The 20,734-nt window shown below is 42.6% G+C and overlaps 1 protein-coding gene across 2 annotated transcripts in view; it reads right to left on the bottom strand.

The window, feature by feature from the left end:
* The window catches only part of lzts2a (leucine zipper, putative tumor suppressor 2a), a 42,992-nt gene that overhangs the window by 20,907 nt on the left and 1,351 nt on the right, over window positions 1-20,734 (bottom strand). The window contains exons 2-3 of one of the 2 annotated variants that reach the window (XM_086180336.1): window positions 2,876-2,995; window positions 44-103 (exon numbers count right to left, since the gene is read on the bottom strand). The gene's annotated coding sequence lies outside the window, so the exon portion shown is untranslated. The remainder of the gene's footprint in view (window positions 1-43; window positions 104-2,875; window positions 2,996-20,734) is intronic. The other variant, XM_086180335.1, reaches the window with a different exon arrangement.

The raw sequence follows: 20,734 nt of genomic DNA, 5'->3' as shown, positions 1-20,734 counted from the left end.
AGTTCTTGATTGGAGAGGATCCAGGTGTAGCGGCAAAACTCACCGGGTTTGAATTTGGAAGAGATATCACCACCATGACGCCCTTTCCTGAGCTGTACCTACCCTGAAAGTACAAAGATGTAAATCAGTGTGCAATCATTTGTATGTTAATGGCAGGTAGCAAACTACTTTCAGTTCGCAACGTCGGTCAATCAAATGACCCTGATAATGACACGCCCACAACACAGCAGTCCCAGATCTGATGTAAAATCTACCCCGCTGAGGAGCCTGGGCCAATCAACTGATGCGGTAGTCTGGAATTCATTCTTTGCATGCCAACATCAGCATATTAAAATGACACAACAACTGAAAACACACACAACACAACCATCCAAGTTTGGCAATTTAAGAAATAAACCTTGAAAGTTCCCCTTTTTGCCATCTGCTTTTAATTACTTGTTCAGGGTCTAATTAAAACTTCACAATATTAATTACACAATAGTGAGGAGCTTGGTATCAGTTACTGTTGAACCATGTTTGCTTCATTTAAAATAACTTGATCTATCATCAGAATGGGTACATTGTTTGATAAATTTGCTGTGAGACACACACACACATACACACACAGGAACACAACACTAACCACTTGGTTTATTGTTGTGTGCTGCCATGGAAAACCAGTAGGAGGCCTGAGTAATGCTTCAGTGTGTGTGTGTCTGCACGCACGCACTTTCTCTCTGTCTTGCTCTGTCTTTACTGGAACCTCCTTGTACCTCCCTTTGAGTTCCCTCAGTGCTTCAACAAGTGAGAGGAGAGTTCCCTTCAGCTCTCTGACTTGGCACTTTACTGTCATTAACACAGCTCCTCCTAACACTCACACACACACACACGCACACGCACATACATACACACACACACAAAGACAATAACACAAGAACACTTTTATGTGTGTGTATGTGTATTTTCTCGTGTATGAGTCAGCAGGAGTTTCAATGTCAGTCCCAAGACAGGAAGGATCTGACTGCTGTGTGATATGATCAAAATCTCATATCCTGATAACGATACATATCATGATACAGCACATTTTCTGTCTATTCAACAGACCGAGGAGGTTTGATGGTATGAATCTGTTTAATAATTATAATACTAGAGCCCTTCTGTGTCACATTCACTCTCCTTCATGTTTGATTGTATTAGGTTGGTGCCAATTTCATGTATGCACCTGTTTCAAGAACACCAAGGACACCAACAACATAAAACAATCACATAGCCCAACACTGACCTTAAGAAAATACAATATTGAGACAGCATAGATTAATTTTGCCCGAATTTATTCCCTGATCTCTGTCTAATAGGTGCACACAGGTACCCAAGAAGAAAATGTCACTCATCCAGCAGTGTTTGAATTCATTAAGAGTTAACAGCCTGAAGATTAAATGCTTCATTTTGATGAAATTTCAAGGAGAGATATGTAATATTAGAAGGAACATGTGATTAACTTTCAGAGGTGATCTGTCAGTGATGAATTCTGATCAGATTCCCTCAGTCTGTGCGAAATGATGTAACAAGAAGAACGGTTTGCCTTCTGTAAATTATCTTGACCATTATCTGGACCTGCAATCCAGATGACCTATTTTCAAAATAATGGCTGATATTTCTGACGAATATGGCCAAATTTCATCCATGTTATTAGAGGTATAAATATTGAGCTCCAAGTGATGGTTTTGGATCATGTATGAGCAGATTTTGATGATACTTTCCCTATATTCTGTATCCATGTAGCCTCGATGGCAGAGGAATGAGCCCTACTCACCTGCGTGCTGCTTGGTTCTAGGCAGGTAGTTTACGGTTGTTGGTGATGTGAATGAAGAATTTATCCAGCGTGAAACCAAATCGACCTACCAAAAGATGTTGAAATGCTCCATAGAAACAAGCGATAACTCTCTGCGAGCCCCGTTCCATTACAGATCTGACGCTTTGTTTATCTCAACATTTTTGGTTGGTGCAGTTTTTACTTCTGTCTGAGCAGGACTTCATGTGAATACTGAATCTTTTGTTTTTTTGAAGGTGACCTTCCAGATGCAAGCCGTTAATATAGTTGGGGGACAGTTGAAGGAAGGGGACAGCTGGGCTGTGACGGGCCGAGCTGGACTAGAGGAAAGAAGGAGACAGCAGATCTGAAACAGAGATGGTGGAACCAAGAGAGGAAGACAGCTGCTGCTGCGCTGCCCACACATTCTTATCGCACAACATATCTGGCAAATGCTGCACCCTGAAACAGACCAGACAACTGCTCATGTCTGAAAACAAAACACTTTGCAGATGTAGATTAAGATGGAGGGACTGTTTTCGACTGAGGTTTGTGTAACAGGTGTACTGCAGGGAAAAATATGTTTTCTGTAAGAGAAAATTAAATTTAAAGCAGAAGTAGACAAAACACACCTCCTGGGACTTCTCTGAGGTATTGCTGTCATCCAACTGCCATATGGAACAGGACAGACTCAGCCATGAATTCCTGACCCCTTGACCCCTCATCTCCTCCTGCACTCCTTCCTCCTCCCCTGTGACAGACACTGCAACTGCCATCTATCCCTGAACCCAATCCCTAACCAGATACTTCAAAGACGGAGGCTAAGACCCTCATTTCCATAAATGTGTGTGCATGCATGTGCGTCGCCACAGCAGTTCACACCATACTGAGCCTGCACCAAGTTAGACCATTGATCAATGTCCTCACTCCCCCCCCCCACCTCCCAAAAAGAAAGGAGAGACAGAACGACACCAACAAGGAAAGAACAACACAAGAGTGGGAGGGAACATGAGTCAGCAACTAGTGAATTGAAGGTCATCAGAGAGGAGTTTAATCTGCAGAGGGTGGTTTTGTGCAGTTCTTTACCTCAGAGTGTTGCCCAATGTGCTCCTCCTGGAGGTCTTAGGGAGACACGGCGTTGGCAGAGGGTTCTCATCCCAGTCCTCGAGCCTCTTTGGGCCTCCGCACCTTCACTGTCCTACCGGCCTGGAGGAAAAAACAAAAATTCACTGTATAAAATTGTTTTTTAAAAAAAATCACACTTCTCATCGATAGATTTATGTGTAAAAGTGTTGTCAGACACATGGTCACTCATGTTTTTAGTATAGACTATGGGGGAAAATACTGCCCCCATCTGGACACATCACATACACATGAAAGTCCTTGAAACAAGCTAATTGAATTTGAAAGAGATTCCACGAGCATCTTTGGACCTGTTTTTTGATATAGAAATAGAAATACTGCACATTTTTGATGCATATTCATGTAAAAAAATGCATATGGATGTGACAGTGTGACATCAGCACATAACAAAAAGAAAAGGGGGCTGTAAGTATCAAAAGAAGGCAGAAGAGTTAGAAGAGATGTGGATTTTAATCTATGTATTTTTTTGTGGAATATCACAATTCTCCAGCTTTACTGAATATAAACAAAATACTTTCCTCCATACTTTCATTTCTCTACATATTTAGTTATCATTCCTGCTGTTTCACATACCTTTATAGATATTTTTCATAAAGATGGCAATACTGAACACCCTGATGCCCATTATCAGATATATAAGCTCCTCCTTTAACCAGAGGGTTTTTACATCACTTCCCTTAAACTGCAAATTCATATGTTCTCATCCTACCCTTCTGTCTCTCTGCTTCTCTCATCTGCACTCAGAAAGCAGATGAGGTAATGGGTCAGCTTCTTACACTCGGATAAGTGATACAATAAGACTATTGATTTTGGCCCTGGTGTCCCGGTGCAGGGGTCAGTCCTGTCACACCGCCCTGCTGCCAGGCTCCGAGCTGCAGATGCTGAATACGCTCTTTTACTATTGTGACAAATAGTCTAAAACCAGCCGTACATCAGTTCGATCTGGAAAATAACCAGCACCCCCTAAATGAAAATCAACTTTGAAAAAAAAAAAAGTAAGACTATGGTTATGAATCTTTATAGCCCAAATTGCTCTCTAACTTGATTCCAACAGAGGGCGCTGTCTACAGATCAAACTACAGGTCTGATATTAAACTCACATTAGCCGTTTTGATGACAAAGGCGGAGCGAGGACAAATACTTCAAAAAAAGAGACCCGTTTACACTGAATCTTGGACCCAGACAAGACAAGTATTTCTTCACAAACCCGTGTTGAAAGGCAGTACTTTATATCCAACATGCCCAGAGAGTATTGCAGAGTTCAAGAGGAGACATTTTTTTTCGACCCAGCATGCAAACTGTACCACAAACTTGTCATTGTGGGGAAGAGAACAAAAACCCCTGAAAGTGTCTTCTAACTTAATCGCAAGACAGATTATCTTTGACAGAGCATCCAAGAATAGGCAACAAAAACAGATCAAGCCTTTCTTGGAGTCAGAAGTGGAGTTTTTTGTTTTGTTTTTTTAAAGACAGCCATGAAGCATCTAACTACTGAAATAGCAGTCATTGCGGAAGTAACTGATGAAGAGTTGTCTGCTGAACTGTCAAAAAGGGCGGCTGACTTCACATATTTTTCAATCACGCTGGATGAGAACGTGGATACAAAAGATATCGCCCGTCTTCTCCCGTGTGTGTGTGTGTGTGTGTGTGTGTGTGTGCGTGTGTGTGTGTGTGTGCGTGTGCGCGTGGGGGGGGGGTCAGAAAAAAAGCACACTTCATCATATTTTTATGATTTTCAGTTTTAGTCTGAAACTTAAACAAAAACACAAATAATTGCTGTAAAGCAAATTCTTCACCCTCATCAATGTGTGGTAGGGATGCTTCCTCCCCCCACATCTGCACAAATTTTGCTACTTTATGAGGAAGCTAGAATTTGTAAAAATTGCAAGGACAAACACCTACTTCCCACGGGGGAAACAGTATTGCTACATCTCCACCAAGGGCAGCCCTGTGACCAACATTAGAGTACTGATTTATCATATATGGAGTTTACAGTCATTTTTACTCCCCGCTCTGTTGTCACGCATGTTATTTATGAATGAATAAATGTCACATTTTAGTGAGACACACTGTTATGAGAATTTCTATGTGATCGTGCACCAGCTTTATTCAGAGTTGGGGTTTTTTTTTTACCCTGTTTTGCAGACGAATGACCTACGAATGATGGCAACTACGGACATCTTTTTAGATGACGTGCTGGCCAGCCCTTCTCTAGAGCTAGAGTCAAAAACATTTCCATTTTGGTAAAAAGTTTTTGCCCTCGCTTGTGCTTTTCTGTCTTTTTCAAAAAAATTGTAAAAACACAAAATGGAAGATAGAAACAAGAAATCAGTCTGTCTGAACAAGGAGTCTCAAGGAGGAGGACAGATGGTCTGGTTCCTCCTTGAGGGCAATGGGAGGGTCAGCTTGAGGTGAAATGTCAGGGTCGACTGTATTTAGTTGATTTCTTTTCCTGTAATTGTGTATAAAATTTACACGCAAGATAGCTGAGGAGAGTGTTTGCAATCAAGTGAATAAAACGCACTGAAATCTGCAAATAAGTATCCAAATATGACCTTGACTTGACTTTACAGCTTTTAATTTTCTTAAAACCCAATGCAAGGCCAGAAAAACATGACCTGTAATACTGTAATGATCTGATGATGATGATGATGATGATGAACACACAGACACACGCATACACACACACAGTGTTCTATCCGCTATTTCTAATCAGGATATGACATCTCACCCTGCATGACGGGCTGATGTGAACCCATGGGTGCAGATTAGATAAAGATTAGTCATCCTTTAGATCACTCGTGGATAGATTACATGGCCGTGGCATCATATGTCCTCACTGCAGGGACATTTCTAATGTGACACTCTGATTCACAGTTGCACTCCAATACCTATGGAGGGTGATATCAAGTTTATGTAGCCCGTTTGCTAGGTAGACTTGGGTTCCCTTAGGTCACACTAGTCCTCCTAATATCACTGTTGTACCCTTCATTTACTCCTCTGAGTGACGAAGGAAGGGTAAGAGGAGGAGGAGGAGGAGGGATAAAAGCCCCTTTCTCACTAAGACACCTGCTAGCATCTGGCTTTTATCTGCAACAGGATCAGGTTTAATCATAAGTCACTCCCGGATCAAGTGACCCTGCAGTTGACACTTGTAGTGATCGGCGCTGATTGGCATTAATGGTAACATTAAACACGGGTGAATGGGATGAACCGCCACCACATGCATGCAACATGTGGTCAGAGCTTCACTACCAGTAACAGTACATGTACCACGAAGGAACGGTATCTTACGTGACTTTTTGTCATCTCAGCCACAAATTCAACCCCTCGGCGTTCCAGCAGACAGAGATTCCATCACTGCCTTCCATGCTGCTTTCTACTATGTGCTTACCCGAGCTGTTTTCTGGTGTGTTGACTGTACTTGTGATGTTGAATGTGACACATCATGAAAAAAAAAAACAAAAAAAACAGAACATCGACTCACAGCAGAAAACAGTGTCAATCAGCTTCTTTTGAAACTGAGTTGTTTGTCAAAGGCTAATGTTTATTTTCAACAAATTCCAAAGGAGCTCAAGTGCTGAAAAGAAATGTCCTTAAAAGTTTTGTTTGCTTGCTAGTCATCCATCTAGATCGTTCTGGTTCGAGTTGCCAGTTGACAAGACATGCACCGTCTCTCGAATACTTCTGAAAAACTCAACAGCCAATGTCTCTTTCGAGAAATCATGGCTCAGCTACTCAAAATAATCCTCAGACCTTGTGAACTTGAAGGAATTACTTTCTAGATGAGGCTGCCATGCTAGATTCCTCTCTCTAGATATCTCGTCCCTAGAACGGAAGACATTTGGATCTGTTTAATAATGGAACTGAAAAGTCAACAACACACCAGAATAGAATCAATGTGAATAGTCAAACACTTCAAAGGAACACACACACACACACACACACACACACACACACACACACACACACACGCGCGCACACATCAGGTAATGCAACTTCTGTGTATTTCTCTTCCCACTGTCGCTATCATTACCAACATAATGTTCTTGGTGTGCCCGGCATTTGGCGGCTGCTGCTGTCATTTTACCAAGAAAGAGAAAGCTGCTTTGTTGCCATAATATGCCCTGTGTGCTGCTTGGCCCACTTTCCAGTCTGCTTTCATTGTGTAAGCGCACATACATAAAACATGATTTGCTGCTTCAATTTCTGAGTGGTATTCAGCAGGGATTTGGTGGCTGACAACACCAGAGCAATGAAAAGCAAAGCATAGCAGCAGGGGCGAAATGCTGCACTGCCTCTGATCCTCTGAGAGAGAGAGAGAGAGAGAGAGAGAGAGAGAGAGAGAGAGAGAGAGAGAGAGAGAGAGAGAGAGAGGGAGAGAGAGAGAGAGAGAGAGAGGGAGAGCTCTGAGCTGGCATCTGCACAGAGAACACAGTTTAATCACTGACCTCTAGACTTACAACAGAAGACAAATGGCTATGATTAATGAGCACCGTTCATCTTATAGAGCCTTATTCTGTGTTTGCCTGTGCTGGCTTGATTGATTTATCTGCTGTATATATTACACTCCAATTCTGTTAGTTTGTGCTTCACTTCTGATCAAAGTCAGGCTTGATGTAGTTACAGCCGCAGCCACTGAAGGGCAGTCTGTAGTGCAACTGCAGCGATGGCTGTTCCCAATAGAGTAATACTTCACACAAAAAGGTGTCTTGAGCTCCCAGAGATAGTTTTTTTCCCCCCTAGTGCATATTTTCTTCACTTAACAAGCCACATATATTTAGCTTGAAGCTAATGGCTACTGAGGACTAACAGCTACAGAAAGAAAACAACAGCAGAACGGCCAAAAAAAATCTACGGACTACAAACTCACAAGTGCATCATGCAGTATAATCAACGTCTCCTTTATCTTAAATCCACACGTTTGGATTTGAGCTGAAACAAACAAACAAAAAAGATCCAGCCAAAACAAGGATGACCAGCTGGCGCATTCAGTTGAACCAACTAACTTGTGCTTAACTACACCCATTCATTATTCTATTTTACTTTTTGTCATAAAGAAGATGTGAGTGACACTGGACAATGCACTCAAGGTGTGAAATGTTGGAACAGTTGTGCTTTTGTTTTGTTGCTGTATCTGTTATTAGCCTTCAGACACCAGTAGCCTCAAGCTAAATACACAGAGATGGTCTGTTCTGCATTCTGGAGTCAAAAAGAAGTTATACAGGAAGGGAAAAATGTCTTTGTGATAGGTATTTGTAGGTACTTGAAAGGTAAGTTTGAAACGTTGTTGTCAAATAATGCAACAGAGGGCATGACCTGACAGGTTTGAATTCATTAGCGTTTTTAACAATTTCATATGAAGAAAAGCATGCAGGGTGAACTTTTTCATCAATACTCGATACACTCTCTGAATCTGTGGCTTCTTGTTCCTCTGAGATATCACATTATGAGATCATGCGAGATGACGAGTGTATTTCTGTAATAATCTTAAGAGCTGCAGCCCCAAACAATCAACCACTATCTGTTGAAAATCTGACTTGGGAAGAGGATGATGTTGCAAGTTCACAGATAGCAGATGACTAATGAGGGTCCTTTGTGGGAAATGTGGACTGTGGAACAAGAGGTGACCACAAAGAGGGAATAAAGAGGAATGTTTCCAGCGCCAACAGCTTTATCTCTTACAATTGTATCAGACAACTGAAGTTGTAGCAATTTGTGTGTCCAAGAAGATGTCTCCTTTCATTAACACACCTGACCTCCTCTCTGATTATTTCTTGCCTTCAGATCAGGTTTCCTTTATTATTTCAAGCGCATTTCTATGCCCAGTTTCAGTCTTTCTCTGCTCAAAGGGGCGGGAACATGGTGCGCATGGGGATGTTGCCAGGGGGCTGCCAGAAACACACTCCAGCACCTGTCAGCATCTAGCCCAATTGCGCTTTGAACTGACACGCAGACGGAGCTGAAATGAGCTCAAAACATGAGAGCCGCCGCTGTCATGCCTCACACGGGCTGCACACAAAACAAAGATATTACTCTTCATCACGTTTCACCGTCCAAGATTGTTGGCATTCACACAAACACAGAAAACAATCTCAGGGTATTTGTAGTCAAAGCCTGTGGGTGGCTGATCAGTAACAAATCACTGAGTAGCACCTTGTTTCCACATGCATTCGTCCAGAGTCTGCAAAACTAACAATACACTGTAAATCTTAATTCATTTCCTCTAGAAACCTTTGTAATATCTGATGTGTTTGCAAAGGGCTTTGTGTTAAATGTTGGTCTCGTATTAGTCTTGGGTAAAAAGACTGAACTTTTGCTGCAGGGTTCAGATAGACCCAATAGAATGCTAGCAGAAACAAGCTTGAGGTGAACAAACAGACTACTGCTATCTCTGCAGCAACTTATGTGGTGTCCCATGTGAATATTCCACATGCCAAGGTATGGAAACAGCCGCCCGTCATCATCGGCTAATATTCATTTAAAATATGTGATCCGTAGATCTGCATTAACGCTTCTTGTCTCAAAAACTGATAACTTGTGATCAAATCTCTGGTGTCTGTGCCTGAGAGAAGTTCTCTGTAGTGCAGCTCCACCTCCCACCGTGCTATACAGGGCAAGCAAATGGAAAGAACGCCTGACGAACAAACAGTAGAGCATGGCGAGTTTATGAAGCTGAGCAGCTGAGAAAGACAAAAAGGCAGACGAAGCAGCAGAACTTAGGCAGCAGTTAGCTCAGTCCTCGTTACCCACAGCTTTCTGCATCTTTTTATCTTCTCAGTCACAAATTCAACCGGTCTACTTTCAAGCAGCGGCGCTCTAACATCATTCAGTTGAATTGGAAAAACAGACTTGAGCAAAAATACAACAGGCACATGCTCGCTGTCCTCCATGGTGCTGTCACAGCGGCTGAAGATTGTACACGAGTTCAAGATGCTTCACTCCCGACGAAGTTTCAACAACACCGTTCCATTCTTTCCAGCATGTTGACTGAGTGATGAAGAGCTTGACAGAAATCCTATTTTTCTTTAGTTTGCATAATGCAACTGAATTAATGTTATTGGATATAATACCTTTTATTCATTGGACTATTGGCACTGCTACAGAAAAAGCTTAACTTTTTTCAGGCTTTTAAGTATTACTTACATCTATTAAAACATATAATTACTATCACATTGCGTGATTGTAGAATAATTGTTGCACTGCCTCTCTGTTGTTTTTTTGTTGAACAAACTTACGGACTAACAACTAAACCAGCTGCTATGACAAAACACACACACACACACAAAATAAATTATTGGCCATAGTGGGGAGCAGGCTGAGTCTATAGCAGCCTACACATGTGCATGTTGAGAATGCTCGTATTTGTGCGTATTCATAAATGTGTGTCTGTGTATACTGCAGTAAGTGTGTTATTGGAGCAGGGTGAGCCAGGGGCAGAGACAAACAAAGTCCTGTGCGACTCCGAGACTGTTCCATGAATCATCCAGGAACTTGTCCAGTCGCTCACCAACCCTCACAGCTTTCAGCCCGCAGCTCCTAACTTTCCATGCAATGTTTCCCATGGTTTTAGAGAATAAAATCACTTTGGTTTTGGACATATTCTCCCCAAGTACAAGTAAACATGAACAGACAGTTTTTACACATTTATTTTTGTGGGAATAACACAAGAAATGAAATCTGCTTTTGAGGGACCAAACAAGTGTGGAAATGAAACCAAACTCACCCTGAGCCAACTTTTAAACGAAAACATAAACTAAGAAAAAGTTATTTGCTCAGAAACACCTTCATTTGGTTTGAATAAGATCTCTTTGTCCTGCCTGTGACTCAGTTAGTTGACACTGACACATGCAGAATTCAGCAAGTCCTGCAGGAAAATGATACTTTAGTCAAGATATTCTGTGAGAATTCACAGCATTTAAAGCATCAGTGATTATTTATGACACAGATATGCTATAGCGCTAGCTTGGGAAAATTGTTTTGGTTAAGCTTTCCACAAAGAAAGCTACACATGCGAATGGCTGATCAGCTCTGTTGCTGCAGAGAAAGAGTACAGGTACTAGCAACCACCACCTCAGCTCTGCTTCTCAGAGTTTTGCGGTCATTTGAAGAGAATGTTTTACTTCTCATGAATGGAAGAAAAAAGAACCCCAAAACTGCAATACAAACTGACCTGTGGGCTCCTTGAAATGTTGGGTTTAGGTTAGTGCGGGGTTTAGGTTAGTACTGGGTTTAGGTTCAGGTTAGAGTAAATGTTAGGTTTGTAGAAGGGCTAGGCAATAACATTTCCCAGTGACAGTGCAAACTGGTGTGTGTGTGTGTGTGTGTGTGTGTGTGTGTGTGTGTGTGTGTGTGTGTGTGTGTGTGATTGTGTGTAAGATGGTTTTTGTACCTTTGCTGTACCTACTTCAAAACCTTTCTGGTATAAACACTAGAATTACCAGAATCTGTAGCGCTCAAGGGGAGCAAAGACTGGTCCTAATGCAGCAAAACATAATTTCTGAGTTCAAGGTTAAGGTGTGAATTAAAGTTAGGCTTGGGGAGAACCTATGTGTTTATATGTGTGTGTGTGTGTGTGTGTGTGTGTGTCCCTGTGTGCATGCATTTCCAATTAAAACACAATCCTATTTGTTGTGAAAAACAATCTTTTCAACCAAGAAACTGATTGGCAAGCAACCGCACTACATTTAAGTAATTTTAGACACAATTTGACAGTAGATTCTTGCAGCTCAGTAACACACGTTCTCTCTCTCTCTATCTCTCTCTCTCTCTCTCTATCACACACACACATCTTTTACTGGCACCTTAATAGCAAAGGTCAGTGCATCCACGTTTGTGTGACAGTGTGTATAGAGCTAATGGAGAGTGACACGAGGACTGACATGGATGCTGAGCTGTGCCGTGCTGGGCCAGGCTGCCTACCCCAACAGCAGAGATATACTATAAATAGATTTCCTCCATCCCTGACTCACCCCCCCACCCCGAAACACTTCCACCACCTTCAACAGCACCACAAACCCTCCATCCCATTTTTCCCCTTATTCTCTCAGTTTCTGTAGCTCCATCTGTAGACCCTTCATTAGTGTTTACTCGCTATCTCAACATTTTAGCTTCCTATTCCATTTATTCCTCCTCATCTCCCTCTTCATCGTCTCTGTCTGTCTTCTGTCCTGAAGAGAAGACAACAGAAAACACTGGAGAAACAAATAGGCCACGACCAATTGTGTGATCTTAGAAGAAGCGGGCTAGTTAGCGGGGCTAGAGATGCATGGAGGGGCGGTTATGTAAGTGAGGCTAATCCCCTCCCAACCCTGCATAGTAATGAGACAGGATGACACTGGCCTCATTTCATACGTTCATCTCTCCACCCTGGCTGCCTCCCCTCCAAGCTGCTGCTGTGTCTCTCCACCTCTATCTGTCTCTCTGGCAGGCCTGAGGCCAGAGCTACATTTGACATTCTGGCCAGTCCTGGTCTGCTGACTGAGAGCAGAAGTTTGAGATGCAGCAGATGAGCTCTTATATAATTTATGGGTTAATCGTGAGGACACCCCCTCCCCTCCCCCGGCTCATAACAGCCATAACATCTGACATCTGAGTTTTTGAAAGCTCTCTTATGTAACAGGCCAAACAGACCATTGAGGACACACAAATTCCCATTTAGCAAACACTGCTGACCACTCCAGTAACAGGAAGCTCTACATTTCCTAAATGTGGAGCAGCAATGACACAACATTGTAACATTTTATTGATTAAAACATGTTGGCACTGATCCACATGAAGCCGACCAAAAGACTCTCAAACTTCCAGCTCAAATCCCCCACTCTCAAGACCCCCAGACACACTAATCTGCACTGGTGTGTTAAGCACACGGGGTCAACAGGGCCAGAGGAGATGTAGCTCATTATATCTGGCCGACTATTTAGTGCTACAGCGAGGAACCACTGACTCGATCATCTCATTATGCACTCTTAACTCATTACAAATCATCTGAATGATTCCAGAGGGTAGTTTAGCAGGACAGGAGGGCCAATGGTTCAACTTGGTGGAGCGGTCAAATGTTGGAGCTTCTCATTAGTTGCCACTCGCTTTAAGTTTTTCAGCACCAAGTGGCGGTGACCTGCACAATAGTTACATAAAGCTCTCCTCCAACAACATGGATGTAAACAAAGATGAAAGGCAACTGACTGCAAAGAATCGGATTTCAGCTCATTTGTGTGTCTGAGGCAGGAAGGTGGCTGTGCTTTTGCCATCATTGGTGAACCAAAGAACAAGACTGTATTGTTTATAGAGTGTTAGCTTCAGGCCCAGCTGAGACACATGATTTGCAACCACACTGGATGCAACTCCAAAATATTCCAAAACAGCACTTGGGAGATTCGACACAGCGAATCTTTTGAGACTCCGTGCAATTCTTTGGAACTTCGAGCTCACGCTGCTGAAGTTTTCTATGCAGTGTTCCTTGTGTGTTACCTTGTGTGTTATGGTACTAAGCAATTCTCAAAACTGGGCCTTAAGCTTTATTTGTGATTGCAATAACGTACAGTGTGCGTACGTGTTGTTGCATACTCCACTGCAAATTACAACTTAGCCTAGCGTGTACTTCCTTTAAAATCAAATCCACAACATCTCCTCCTCTGAGCTTTCTGACATTTCTTTTCGCAGTATTCATTACTACTCACCCGCAGATCATACTTTAATTACCTATTACCGATAAAGGGTAACCTAATAACATTCCTAATATCACACACAGAAGGGGGGTCCCTGGTATTGTCGACACCCTTTAAACCCCCCCCCCCCCCTTTGCCACTCCTCCTGCTCAGACAGGACGCTCTAGTAAACTTTGACCTACTTCTGTCTGCCCTCAGTCTTGACTGGGAGGGGGGGACGCCAGGACTCCAAACACAGTGAGCTTCACGCTGATCCAGCCTGTTAATAATGTGAATATCAAAGGATTATTTGGACAATACATCTTTACAATGTCAAATCTCAGAGGGAAGCTGAGGGAGGCTTGAGGACGCATGCATGTGAAAGAATCACATTGGATACATTGTTACATACTGTACATTGAAAATTCATCTGGTCGAGCACGCGCTCACACACATACACACGCACAGATACCGAGGACTCGATTTGTCTTTTCTGCTGATCAGCCACAAGACAAACCCTGCCCTTATTTTTTTATCTATATTGTGTCTCTCATTTCCAGGAAATCTCACTCAGCAGATGGACACAATCCTCCATAACCAATTCTCTGAAGGATCATGCAGAGCAGGCAAAGAAGCCGAGACACAAAGGCTGACAACACCTCCACCACTCAGCTGTGTCAGACTAAAAATGAGCTGGAAACAGCCACACCATCATTTCATAAACCCTTTCATAAACCCGGGACAATATCCAGGCCAGTTGAGAATCCTGATGAGACGGGACCTCAGAGGAGATGGTGGGAGTTCTGTTCCTGTACAGACTCCAGGGCTGGGACGGCATCCCAGAGGTTCGAGGTTCCAGCAAGAATCCTCAGGACATCAGTAGTAGAGAGGAAAGAAAAAAAGATCTGGGAGATACAGCGTGCAGAAAAATGCAAGGGTCTCATTGTAAACACATGGTTAAAACTTCCCAGACCCGTTTTTCACTCCAAGCCGACCACAGTTTACCCAAGCATGTCAGCTGACATATGAAGGGGGAGGAGGCACAAAATGGAGCAAATTATGCCAAGGGGTCATCTGGCAGATGCATCCTCTGGGCTGGCTTCACACAAGATGGCCGAGAGGGTTTGTAATCTATAAATCAGACACATGTCCAAACAACTGGGTGTCAACTGATGTTTGCTTATATTATTAGCTCGGAGGGTTAGCAGCTCAGCAGCAGGGCCAAGGAGAAAGATTTGTGAAGACAAAATCTCTTCAAAATCCCAAGGAAATTACAACCAAAGTGCACCAGCAGGAGCCAGTAAGCTTTTACAGCGGGGTCAAAAAGTCATGTTTTGCCTCTCTTGCTGACACAAATCAGGTTTCCAATATGATGCAAATAAACAATCAGCTTAATCAATGGCTTTTCACACAGCAGGGGTTGTAGATAGCCACGTAAAGAAGTGCAGCGAGTGGCGATTCTTCTGACTATAAATTTAACAGAGTATTTTTCCCAGAGAGGATTAATTGCTACAAATATTTTACAAAAGAGCAATAAAAACATCTAATGGTTGCACTAAGTCATCTCAGCCATTTATTTCCTGACTTCCTAAAACAGTTCATGTGCTACCATGCAATGAGCCTTAGTACTGGACCTAATAATTGCACCACACATCAATCTAGTGTGTGTGTGTGTGTGTGTGTGTGTGTGTGTGTGTGTGTGTGTGTGTGTGTGTGTGTGTGTGTGTGTGGTCTGCTGTATCAGCACCAGCCATTTCAGCCCCTCATACATCAGCCGCCTGACAGCTGTGAAGTGACACTTTGTGACATATGAGGCCACTTTAGCTCCTCAGAAAGAGGAGCAGAAGCAGCGCTGCCTCTGCGCCGAGGACAGATGGACGGACAGAAGAAGAGTGTTTCCAAGTGTGCCGATAGCCCCCGCAGGAAAGTCACTGCATTCCATCTCTAATCATTTAACAGTCAGTGGGCTTACATGTAAAGTTGCTGTCAAAATAATAGTTATAGCTTAACTGGAACAGTAGATGGAGGTCTGATGGTGCATTATCACTTTCTTGCACCAAACAAGTCAGCAGTGTCCCTGCTTAAAACTGCTTTCCTACCAAAGAGAAACTTTTCAGCTCCCTAAGCTGAGACAGCGTGTCTCCTCATCTGTCAAGAGATCTGTTGTTTTTGCCGCAACACCCACCATGTTGAGACCCTCTCTTGACTGTGTGCTGTTTGGATTTCAAGTTAAACTCCACAACAGGACATGGGGGGGGGGAACAGCTGGGTCAGGGGTCTTCAACGTCTGACACAGTTGGCCTCCTCTTAGACAAAGCTTAGCGGAACTTTCCCTCTCCTTATATTACTCATAGTTTCATCTCTGGGTCCCTATAGAGAAATAAATCGCTCTTGTGTTATTTGATCCAACAGACAGTCAGCTATTTAGTCAAGCTAGCGTAATATTGCTCTTTTATATGACTTCAGAGGACACTAACTACACAAAAAATGTCTTTCCTGAGTCATTTCTTAGCTTCTGACTTGGAAGGTAGGAAACTCTACTGCTCCTCTTAATCATATCTTTAACCAAATGACAAATGTAGGCTGTTCTACATGATGTAAACAAAAATTATTTCATTCCCATTCCATTTGCTGAACCACCCTTGAAATGGTCTGGAGCCCCCCTGGAGAGGAGAACTGCCTCATACTTTGGAACCCTCTGGCCTGGACCAATCTGGAGCATCGATTCCTAACTGCATTATCAGTCGGACAAACATGTTAACATGTGTTCTATAAGTCCAATTAAGTCAGACTACAGTAACACAACAAATCAACTTCCCGTAACATCATGTAACTGTACTGCTTGATACGAATCTGATAACAATGGAAGGAGCATGTGACAGTGCCACTGCAGCAGATAACAGAAGTTTCTAGATGGTGTCTTTGGGGCGCACTGACTGAAGACATGAGTGTGGAGCAAACACACTTTGATTGGCTTACTAATGGATGTTTGGAGCAGTTGGCAAACTTCAGCACTCCTGCTTCGAATGCGATGTGTGCCAGAGTCCCTCATGTCCATTATACACCGAGTTACTCCACTCTGCATTGATTCTGTCTCTTCTTACAGACTGTAAGGGCTTTCAGAGCAGATCTCCTGCAGCCATCTCAGCTATCAGATTCCAACAGCAATTAAATTGCCCTGCAATCCACTTGTGCAAAAAATTTAAAATTTTTTTTAAAAAAGAACACATTTCATACTGAAAAAGGTTCTGGACAAGCAGGATAATAAACAGCCAGCTTTTATGGAGCATTTTACGACATCTTTTGGGTGTTTTTAAGTCGGTAAAGTCAAAGGGGGAAATGAAAGCCTGAGACTGACAGCAGTGGTCCATTGGAGTGTGCACTGCCACACCTGAGGGATGATGAATGGACGCGGCACATTCCTAGGTTTTACCCTTGAATATTTGAGTTAAACATAATGTAGCATGACACAGCCTCTCTCAAACTTAACTGGGCATTTAAGGTCGGTTTACACGTCAAGAGGGAAACAACCGGTCAAAACAAGCAACGTCCTCTACGGCTCTCGAGGAGGCAGCTTTCCTTGAAAATCTAATTTAAGAGACAGCATCTCGAGTTCAACGATCTGGCGTTTTCAACACTTGACTCCTGTAGGCGATAAAGGTCAATGGTCTTTAAACTCTCTTACGCAACTTTATAGGAGTCCAACCATAAATGACTGCAGAAATGACACATTCCCCTCCCCGGGACTGACCCTGCCTCCTGCTGCTTGATGGATAAGCCGCTCTTGACGAGACAAATGTTAGTTAATTGGAGTGTCGCAGACAAGACGGATCAATTCTGACCTCATTTAGCGCGAAACGAGCTAAATTATTTCCTTCTCCTAGTTGCTCGTGGCAAAGATTTGATTACACCACTCAGTAATCAGTACGGCACTAAGGCACTCAGGGTTGTTTGATTTCATTTTTTGAATGGCTTCAAAGGACAACATTTAAATTGAAATTTGATAGAACGGATTTACACAAGCGGCAGGGATTTTCCACTCAACTACGTATGGATCTATTTGATGACTACGTGACTTTCCAGCCACTATCACTTTGTTCTTTTACTCCTCAACGCTTCATCTTGAACTTCTGCTGTATTCATACAATAATTCTTCTGCAATGGCGGATGTCAATAACTCACAACGTGTTGGGGGGGACCTCTCGGATGATTTTGTTCAATAGTTAAAAATGAGGAAATGAAAGTGCATCACGACTTAACAGGGATCGAGTTTATTAAATAGTTCGTTTAAAATGAAACAATCAATCACGTAGGCTGAAACAGAACTCATAAAAAGAAAGTGTTTATGTTTCCCAACTGATGTAGTTTTGTGTGTTTCCTGCAATCAATATCATAAATGTAATTGAAGGTGCGGTCTGTCGAGACTAATTTAGTGGTAATAAAATATTCAGCATCAATACAGTCATTATTTCCAGGGTTGTAAATTTCTGGGCGAACAACTCGTTAAAAAATCTAAATTTAGCATGATAGCTGATTCCTTTTTGTTTTGGAGTATTTTGTTGTTATTTATTTGCCACTAATAGCCACAAAAACAAATAAATCATTAGCAGAAACATGAACATTCGACAAACAAATTCAAATGCAGCCTTATTTAATGCCAACGGGCTTCCGTTGTTTAACTTCATCTTGTGCCTGATGTCCCCGGCTCTGTTTGTTCTGTCCGCCCAACAGCACAAACGGATTTTAAATGATAGGGGAACAGCGTCACTGGGTGATGATGGAAGAAAAATAGAATCACTGGGAAAAAAAAAAATACAGAGCTATCTCCAGGCCTCAACGTAGCTGCTGTATCGCCATGCTCACATGAAACAGAGAATCCTTTACGTCAGCTGATTAAGATCCCTCCATTTAAAGTGTTCTGTCCACATTACTTTCTTTCTCTAAACTGAATAAAGCTTCATTTGTATTTTAAGACATTTTACTGCAAAACTACGGCTCACACTGATCTGCACGACCAACCGTGGTGTGTGTTTTCAGTGTAAGAAAGCTTCTTTTGATTTGTGTTATGGCTTGAAAATAGTCTGCATTCAAAGTTAGCCTCCAGCAGCGGCACATAATTAATCTTTTATACACTTTGAAATATAATTCAGCAGTCAATTACTTTGAAAAGCAAAAACCGTGTGAACAGAAGAAAAACTGCTACAGTTTCGGTCCAGAGCTGGTCTATAAAGCAGGGGAGGAGAGGTCAACACAAACCCGTACGGCTACTAATTGCAGTTCCACATACAGAGGTCGTCTTTGTGTGTGTGTGTGTGTGTGTGTGTGTGTGTGTGTGTGTGTGTGTGAGTGTGAGTGTGAGTGTGTGTTAGTGTTGGATCTGACTGACAGCCTGTGTCTCCCCTGCTGTGCTCTTGCTCTTGTCCTGTTTTAATGGTCTGACAGTGAAGAACTCTCACTGTCAGGCCCATCACAGCTGAGGGCGAGCAGAGGCCAAACTGGATCTCAGAACCAACATTAGTCCCATGAACCCCAACTACAAAGACAAATACTGCATGAGCATGACATCAAACAGAGCAGCAGGTCTGACATGAGACGCAGATAGAAAATGGAGGCAGAGTGAAGACGAGAAAACACATGTTGAGCTCCTCTGATTGTTGCTCCTCTGTGTGATTGATTATTCCCTAAATAAAGTTCTGGTTCCTATAGTTCTAACACACACACACACACACACACACACACACACACACACACACACACACACACACACCGTCTTTTGCTTACATCCCTGAAACAAGGTCTGGTGTACATATAGATTGATATTTTTGGATGTGTTTTGGACTGAACCACGATGGGACTTTTGGGGCCGAAGCAACTACCAATATTAAGGACTCAAAGTTTTAGAGAAACAACTAATTGGCAAATACACAGCAAAGAGCCATCTACTGGACAAACAATGGAAGGTCATCTCTTTTTAAAATCAAATCAAGCCACTTTGCCTACATTAACAAAGGTGTTCAATACCCCATATATCAGTTTATAAATTAACAGGTCAGGCCCTGGTTTGGTTCTACAGCTTAAAATACATCAATAAATACCGAACTCAAGAAAGTTTTTTTTATGTCTCACAAAATCAGACTACAGAGGCTATCAAGGACGTTAAACGTCAGAATGCCGAACACAGAGGAAGTGCAAAGCTAGTTGTGGTTAAAGTCATGCATCTGTGCTACTTGTACAGAGCCCAAAAGTTAGTGGTTTTCATTGGTGGAGATGATCTTGCTTGCTTGATCTTATTTTCTGCGATAATCCAAAGAAAAAAAACAACAACTTTTGGTTAAATGTCCCTGTGGTGGTGCCAACTTCCTGTTGGCCTATAAAAATACATCATCCCTCCAGCATCATATTTCACATGGAACTTTTGTGTGTAAACAGAGAGTTCCAGGTTCCTCTCAAACGTCGCTAAAGTGGCATTTAATACGAGCAGCATGAGGTGGAGTCTCTGGTTTTCATTACATCACATCATGATGGATGATAATGAATTAAACACGCCGACATGCTGCCCGCACGCTTTTAATCACATCCTCCGCTCTGCATCATCATCATCATCATCATCACTACTGCGGTAAAATGAAATGACAGAGTGTCATCATGTCAGTCCCAGATGGCTGAAGGGACATTTTGTTAATTGAGTGTCACAGGTGTGTGTCAGATTGTTCGCTATTGCAAATGTGGGTGATACTGCCTGTTTGATTTAGGATTTCCTTCCCGCACACGCACATGTGCCCCGCATGTGCATATGTATGGTTATTTTAAGATGAGATTATGTCATAATCAAATTAAAGCGAGTTTTGAACAGCAGACGTGTTTCAGTGCCCTCTAACTACCTCCGTTTGTAGACGACTGGATGGTTTATTTGATCATTTCTTACAACCGCAGCAGTAAAACAAGTGAAATCATTTGTAACATGTTACCAGAATCACTCTGACCACGACTTTGATCACGCTGTTGCCCCGCTGCCACACATATCAACCCCCCCTTCAGGGCTTTGTGTGATAAAAATGATCCCTCAGCATCACGCCTCCTCCCCTACCTGGCCTCGGCTGCTCCAGCCCTGATCTCCTGACAGCTTGGTTATAACCTCCCACCACTACCGACAAAT

This window comes from Aulostomus chinensis, chromosome 16, assembly GCF_037954235.1.
Source record: "Aulostomus chinensis isolate RoL2024-O1b breed Wild chromosome 16, RoL_Achi_v1.0, whole genome shotgun sequence".
In the NCBI taxonomy this organism is placed as follows: domain Eukaryota; kingdom Metazoa; phylum Chordata; class Actinopteri; order Syngnathiformes; family Aulostomidae; genus Aulostomus; species Aulostomus chinensis.
Note: the sequence above shows the minus strand (reverse complement) of the source record. Positions and strands in the feature narration are given on the sequence as shown.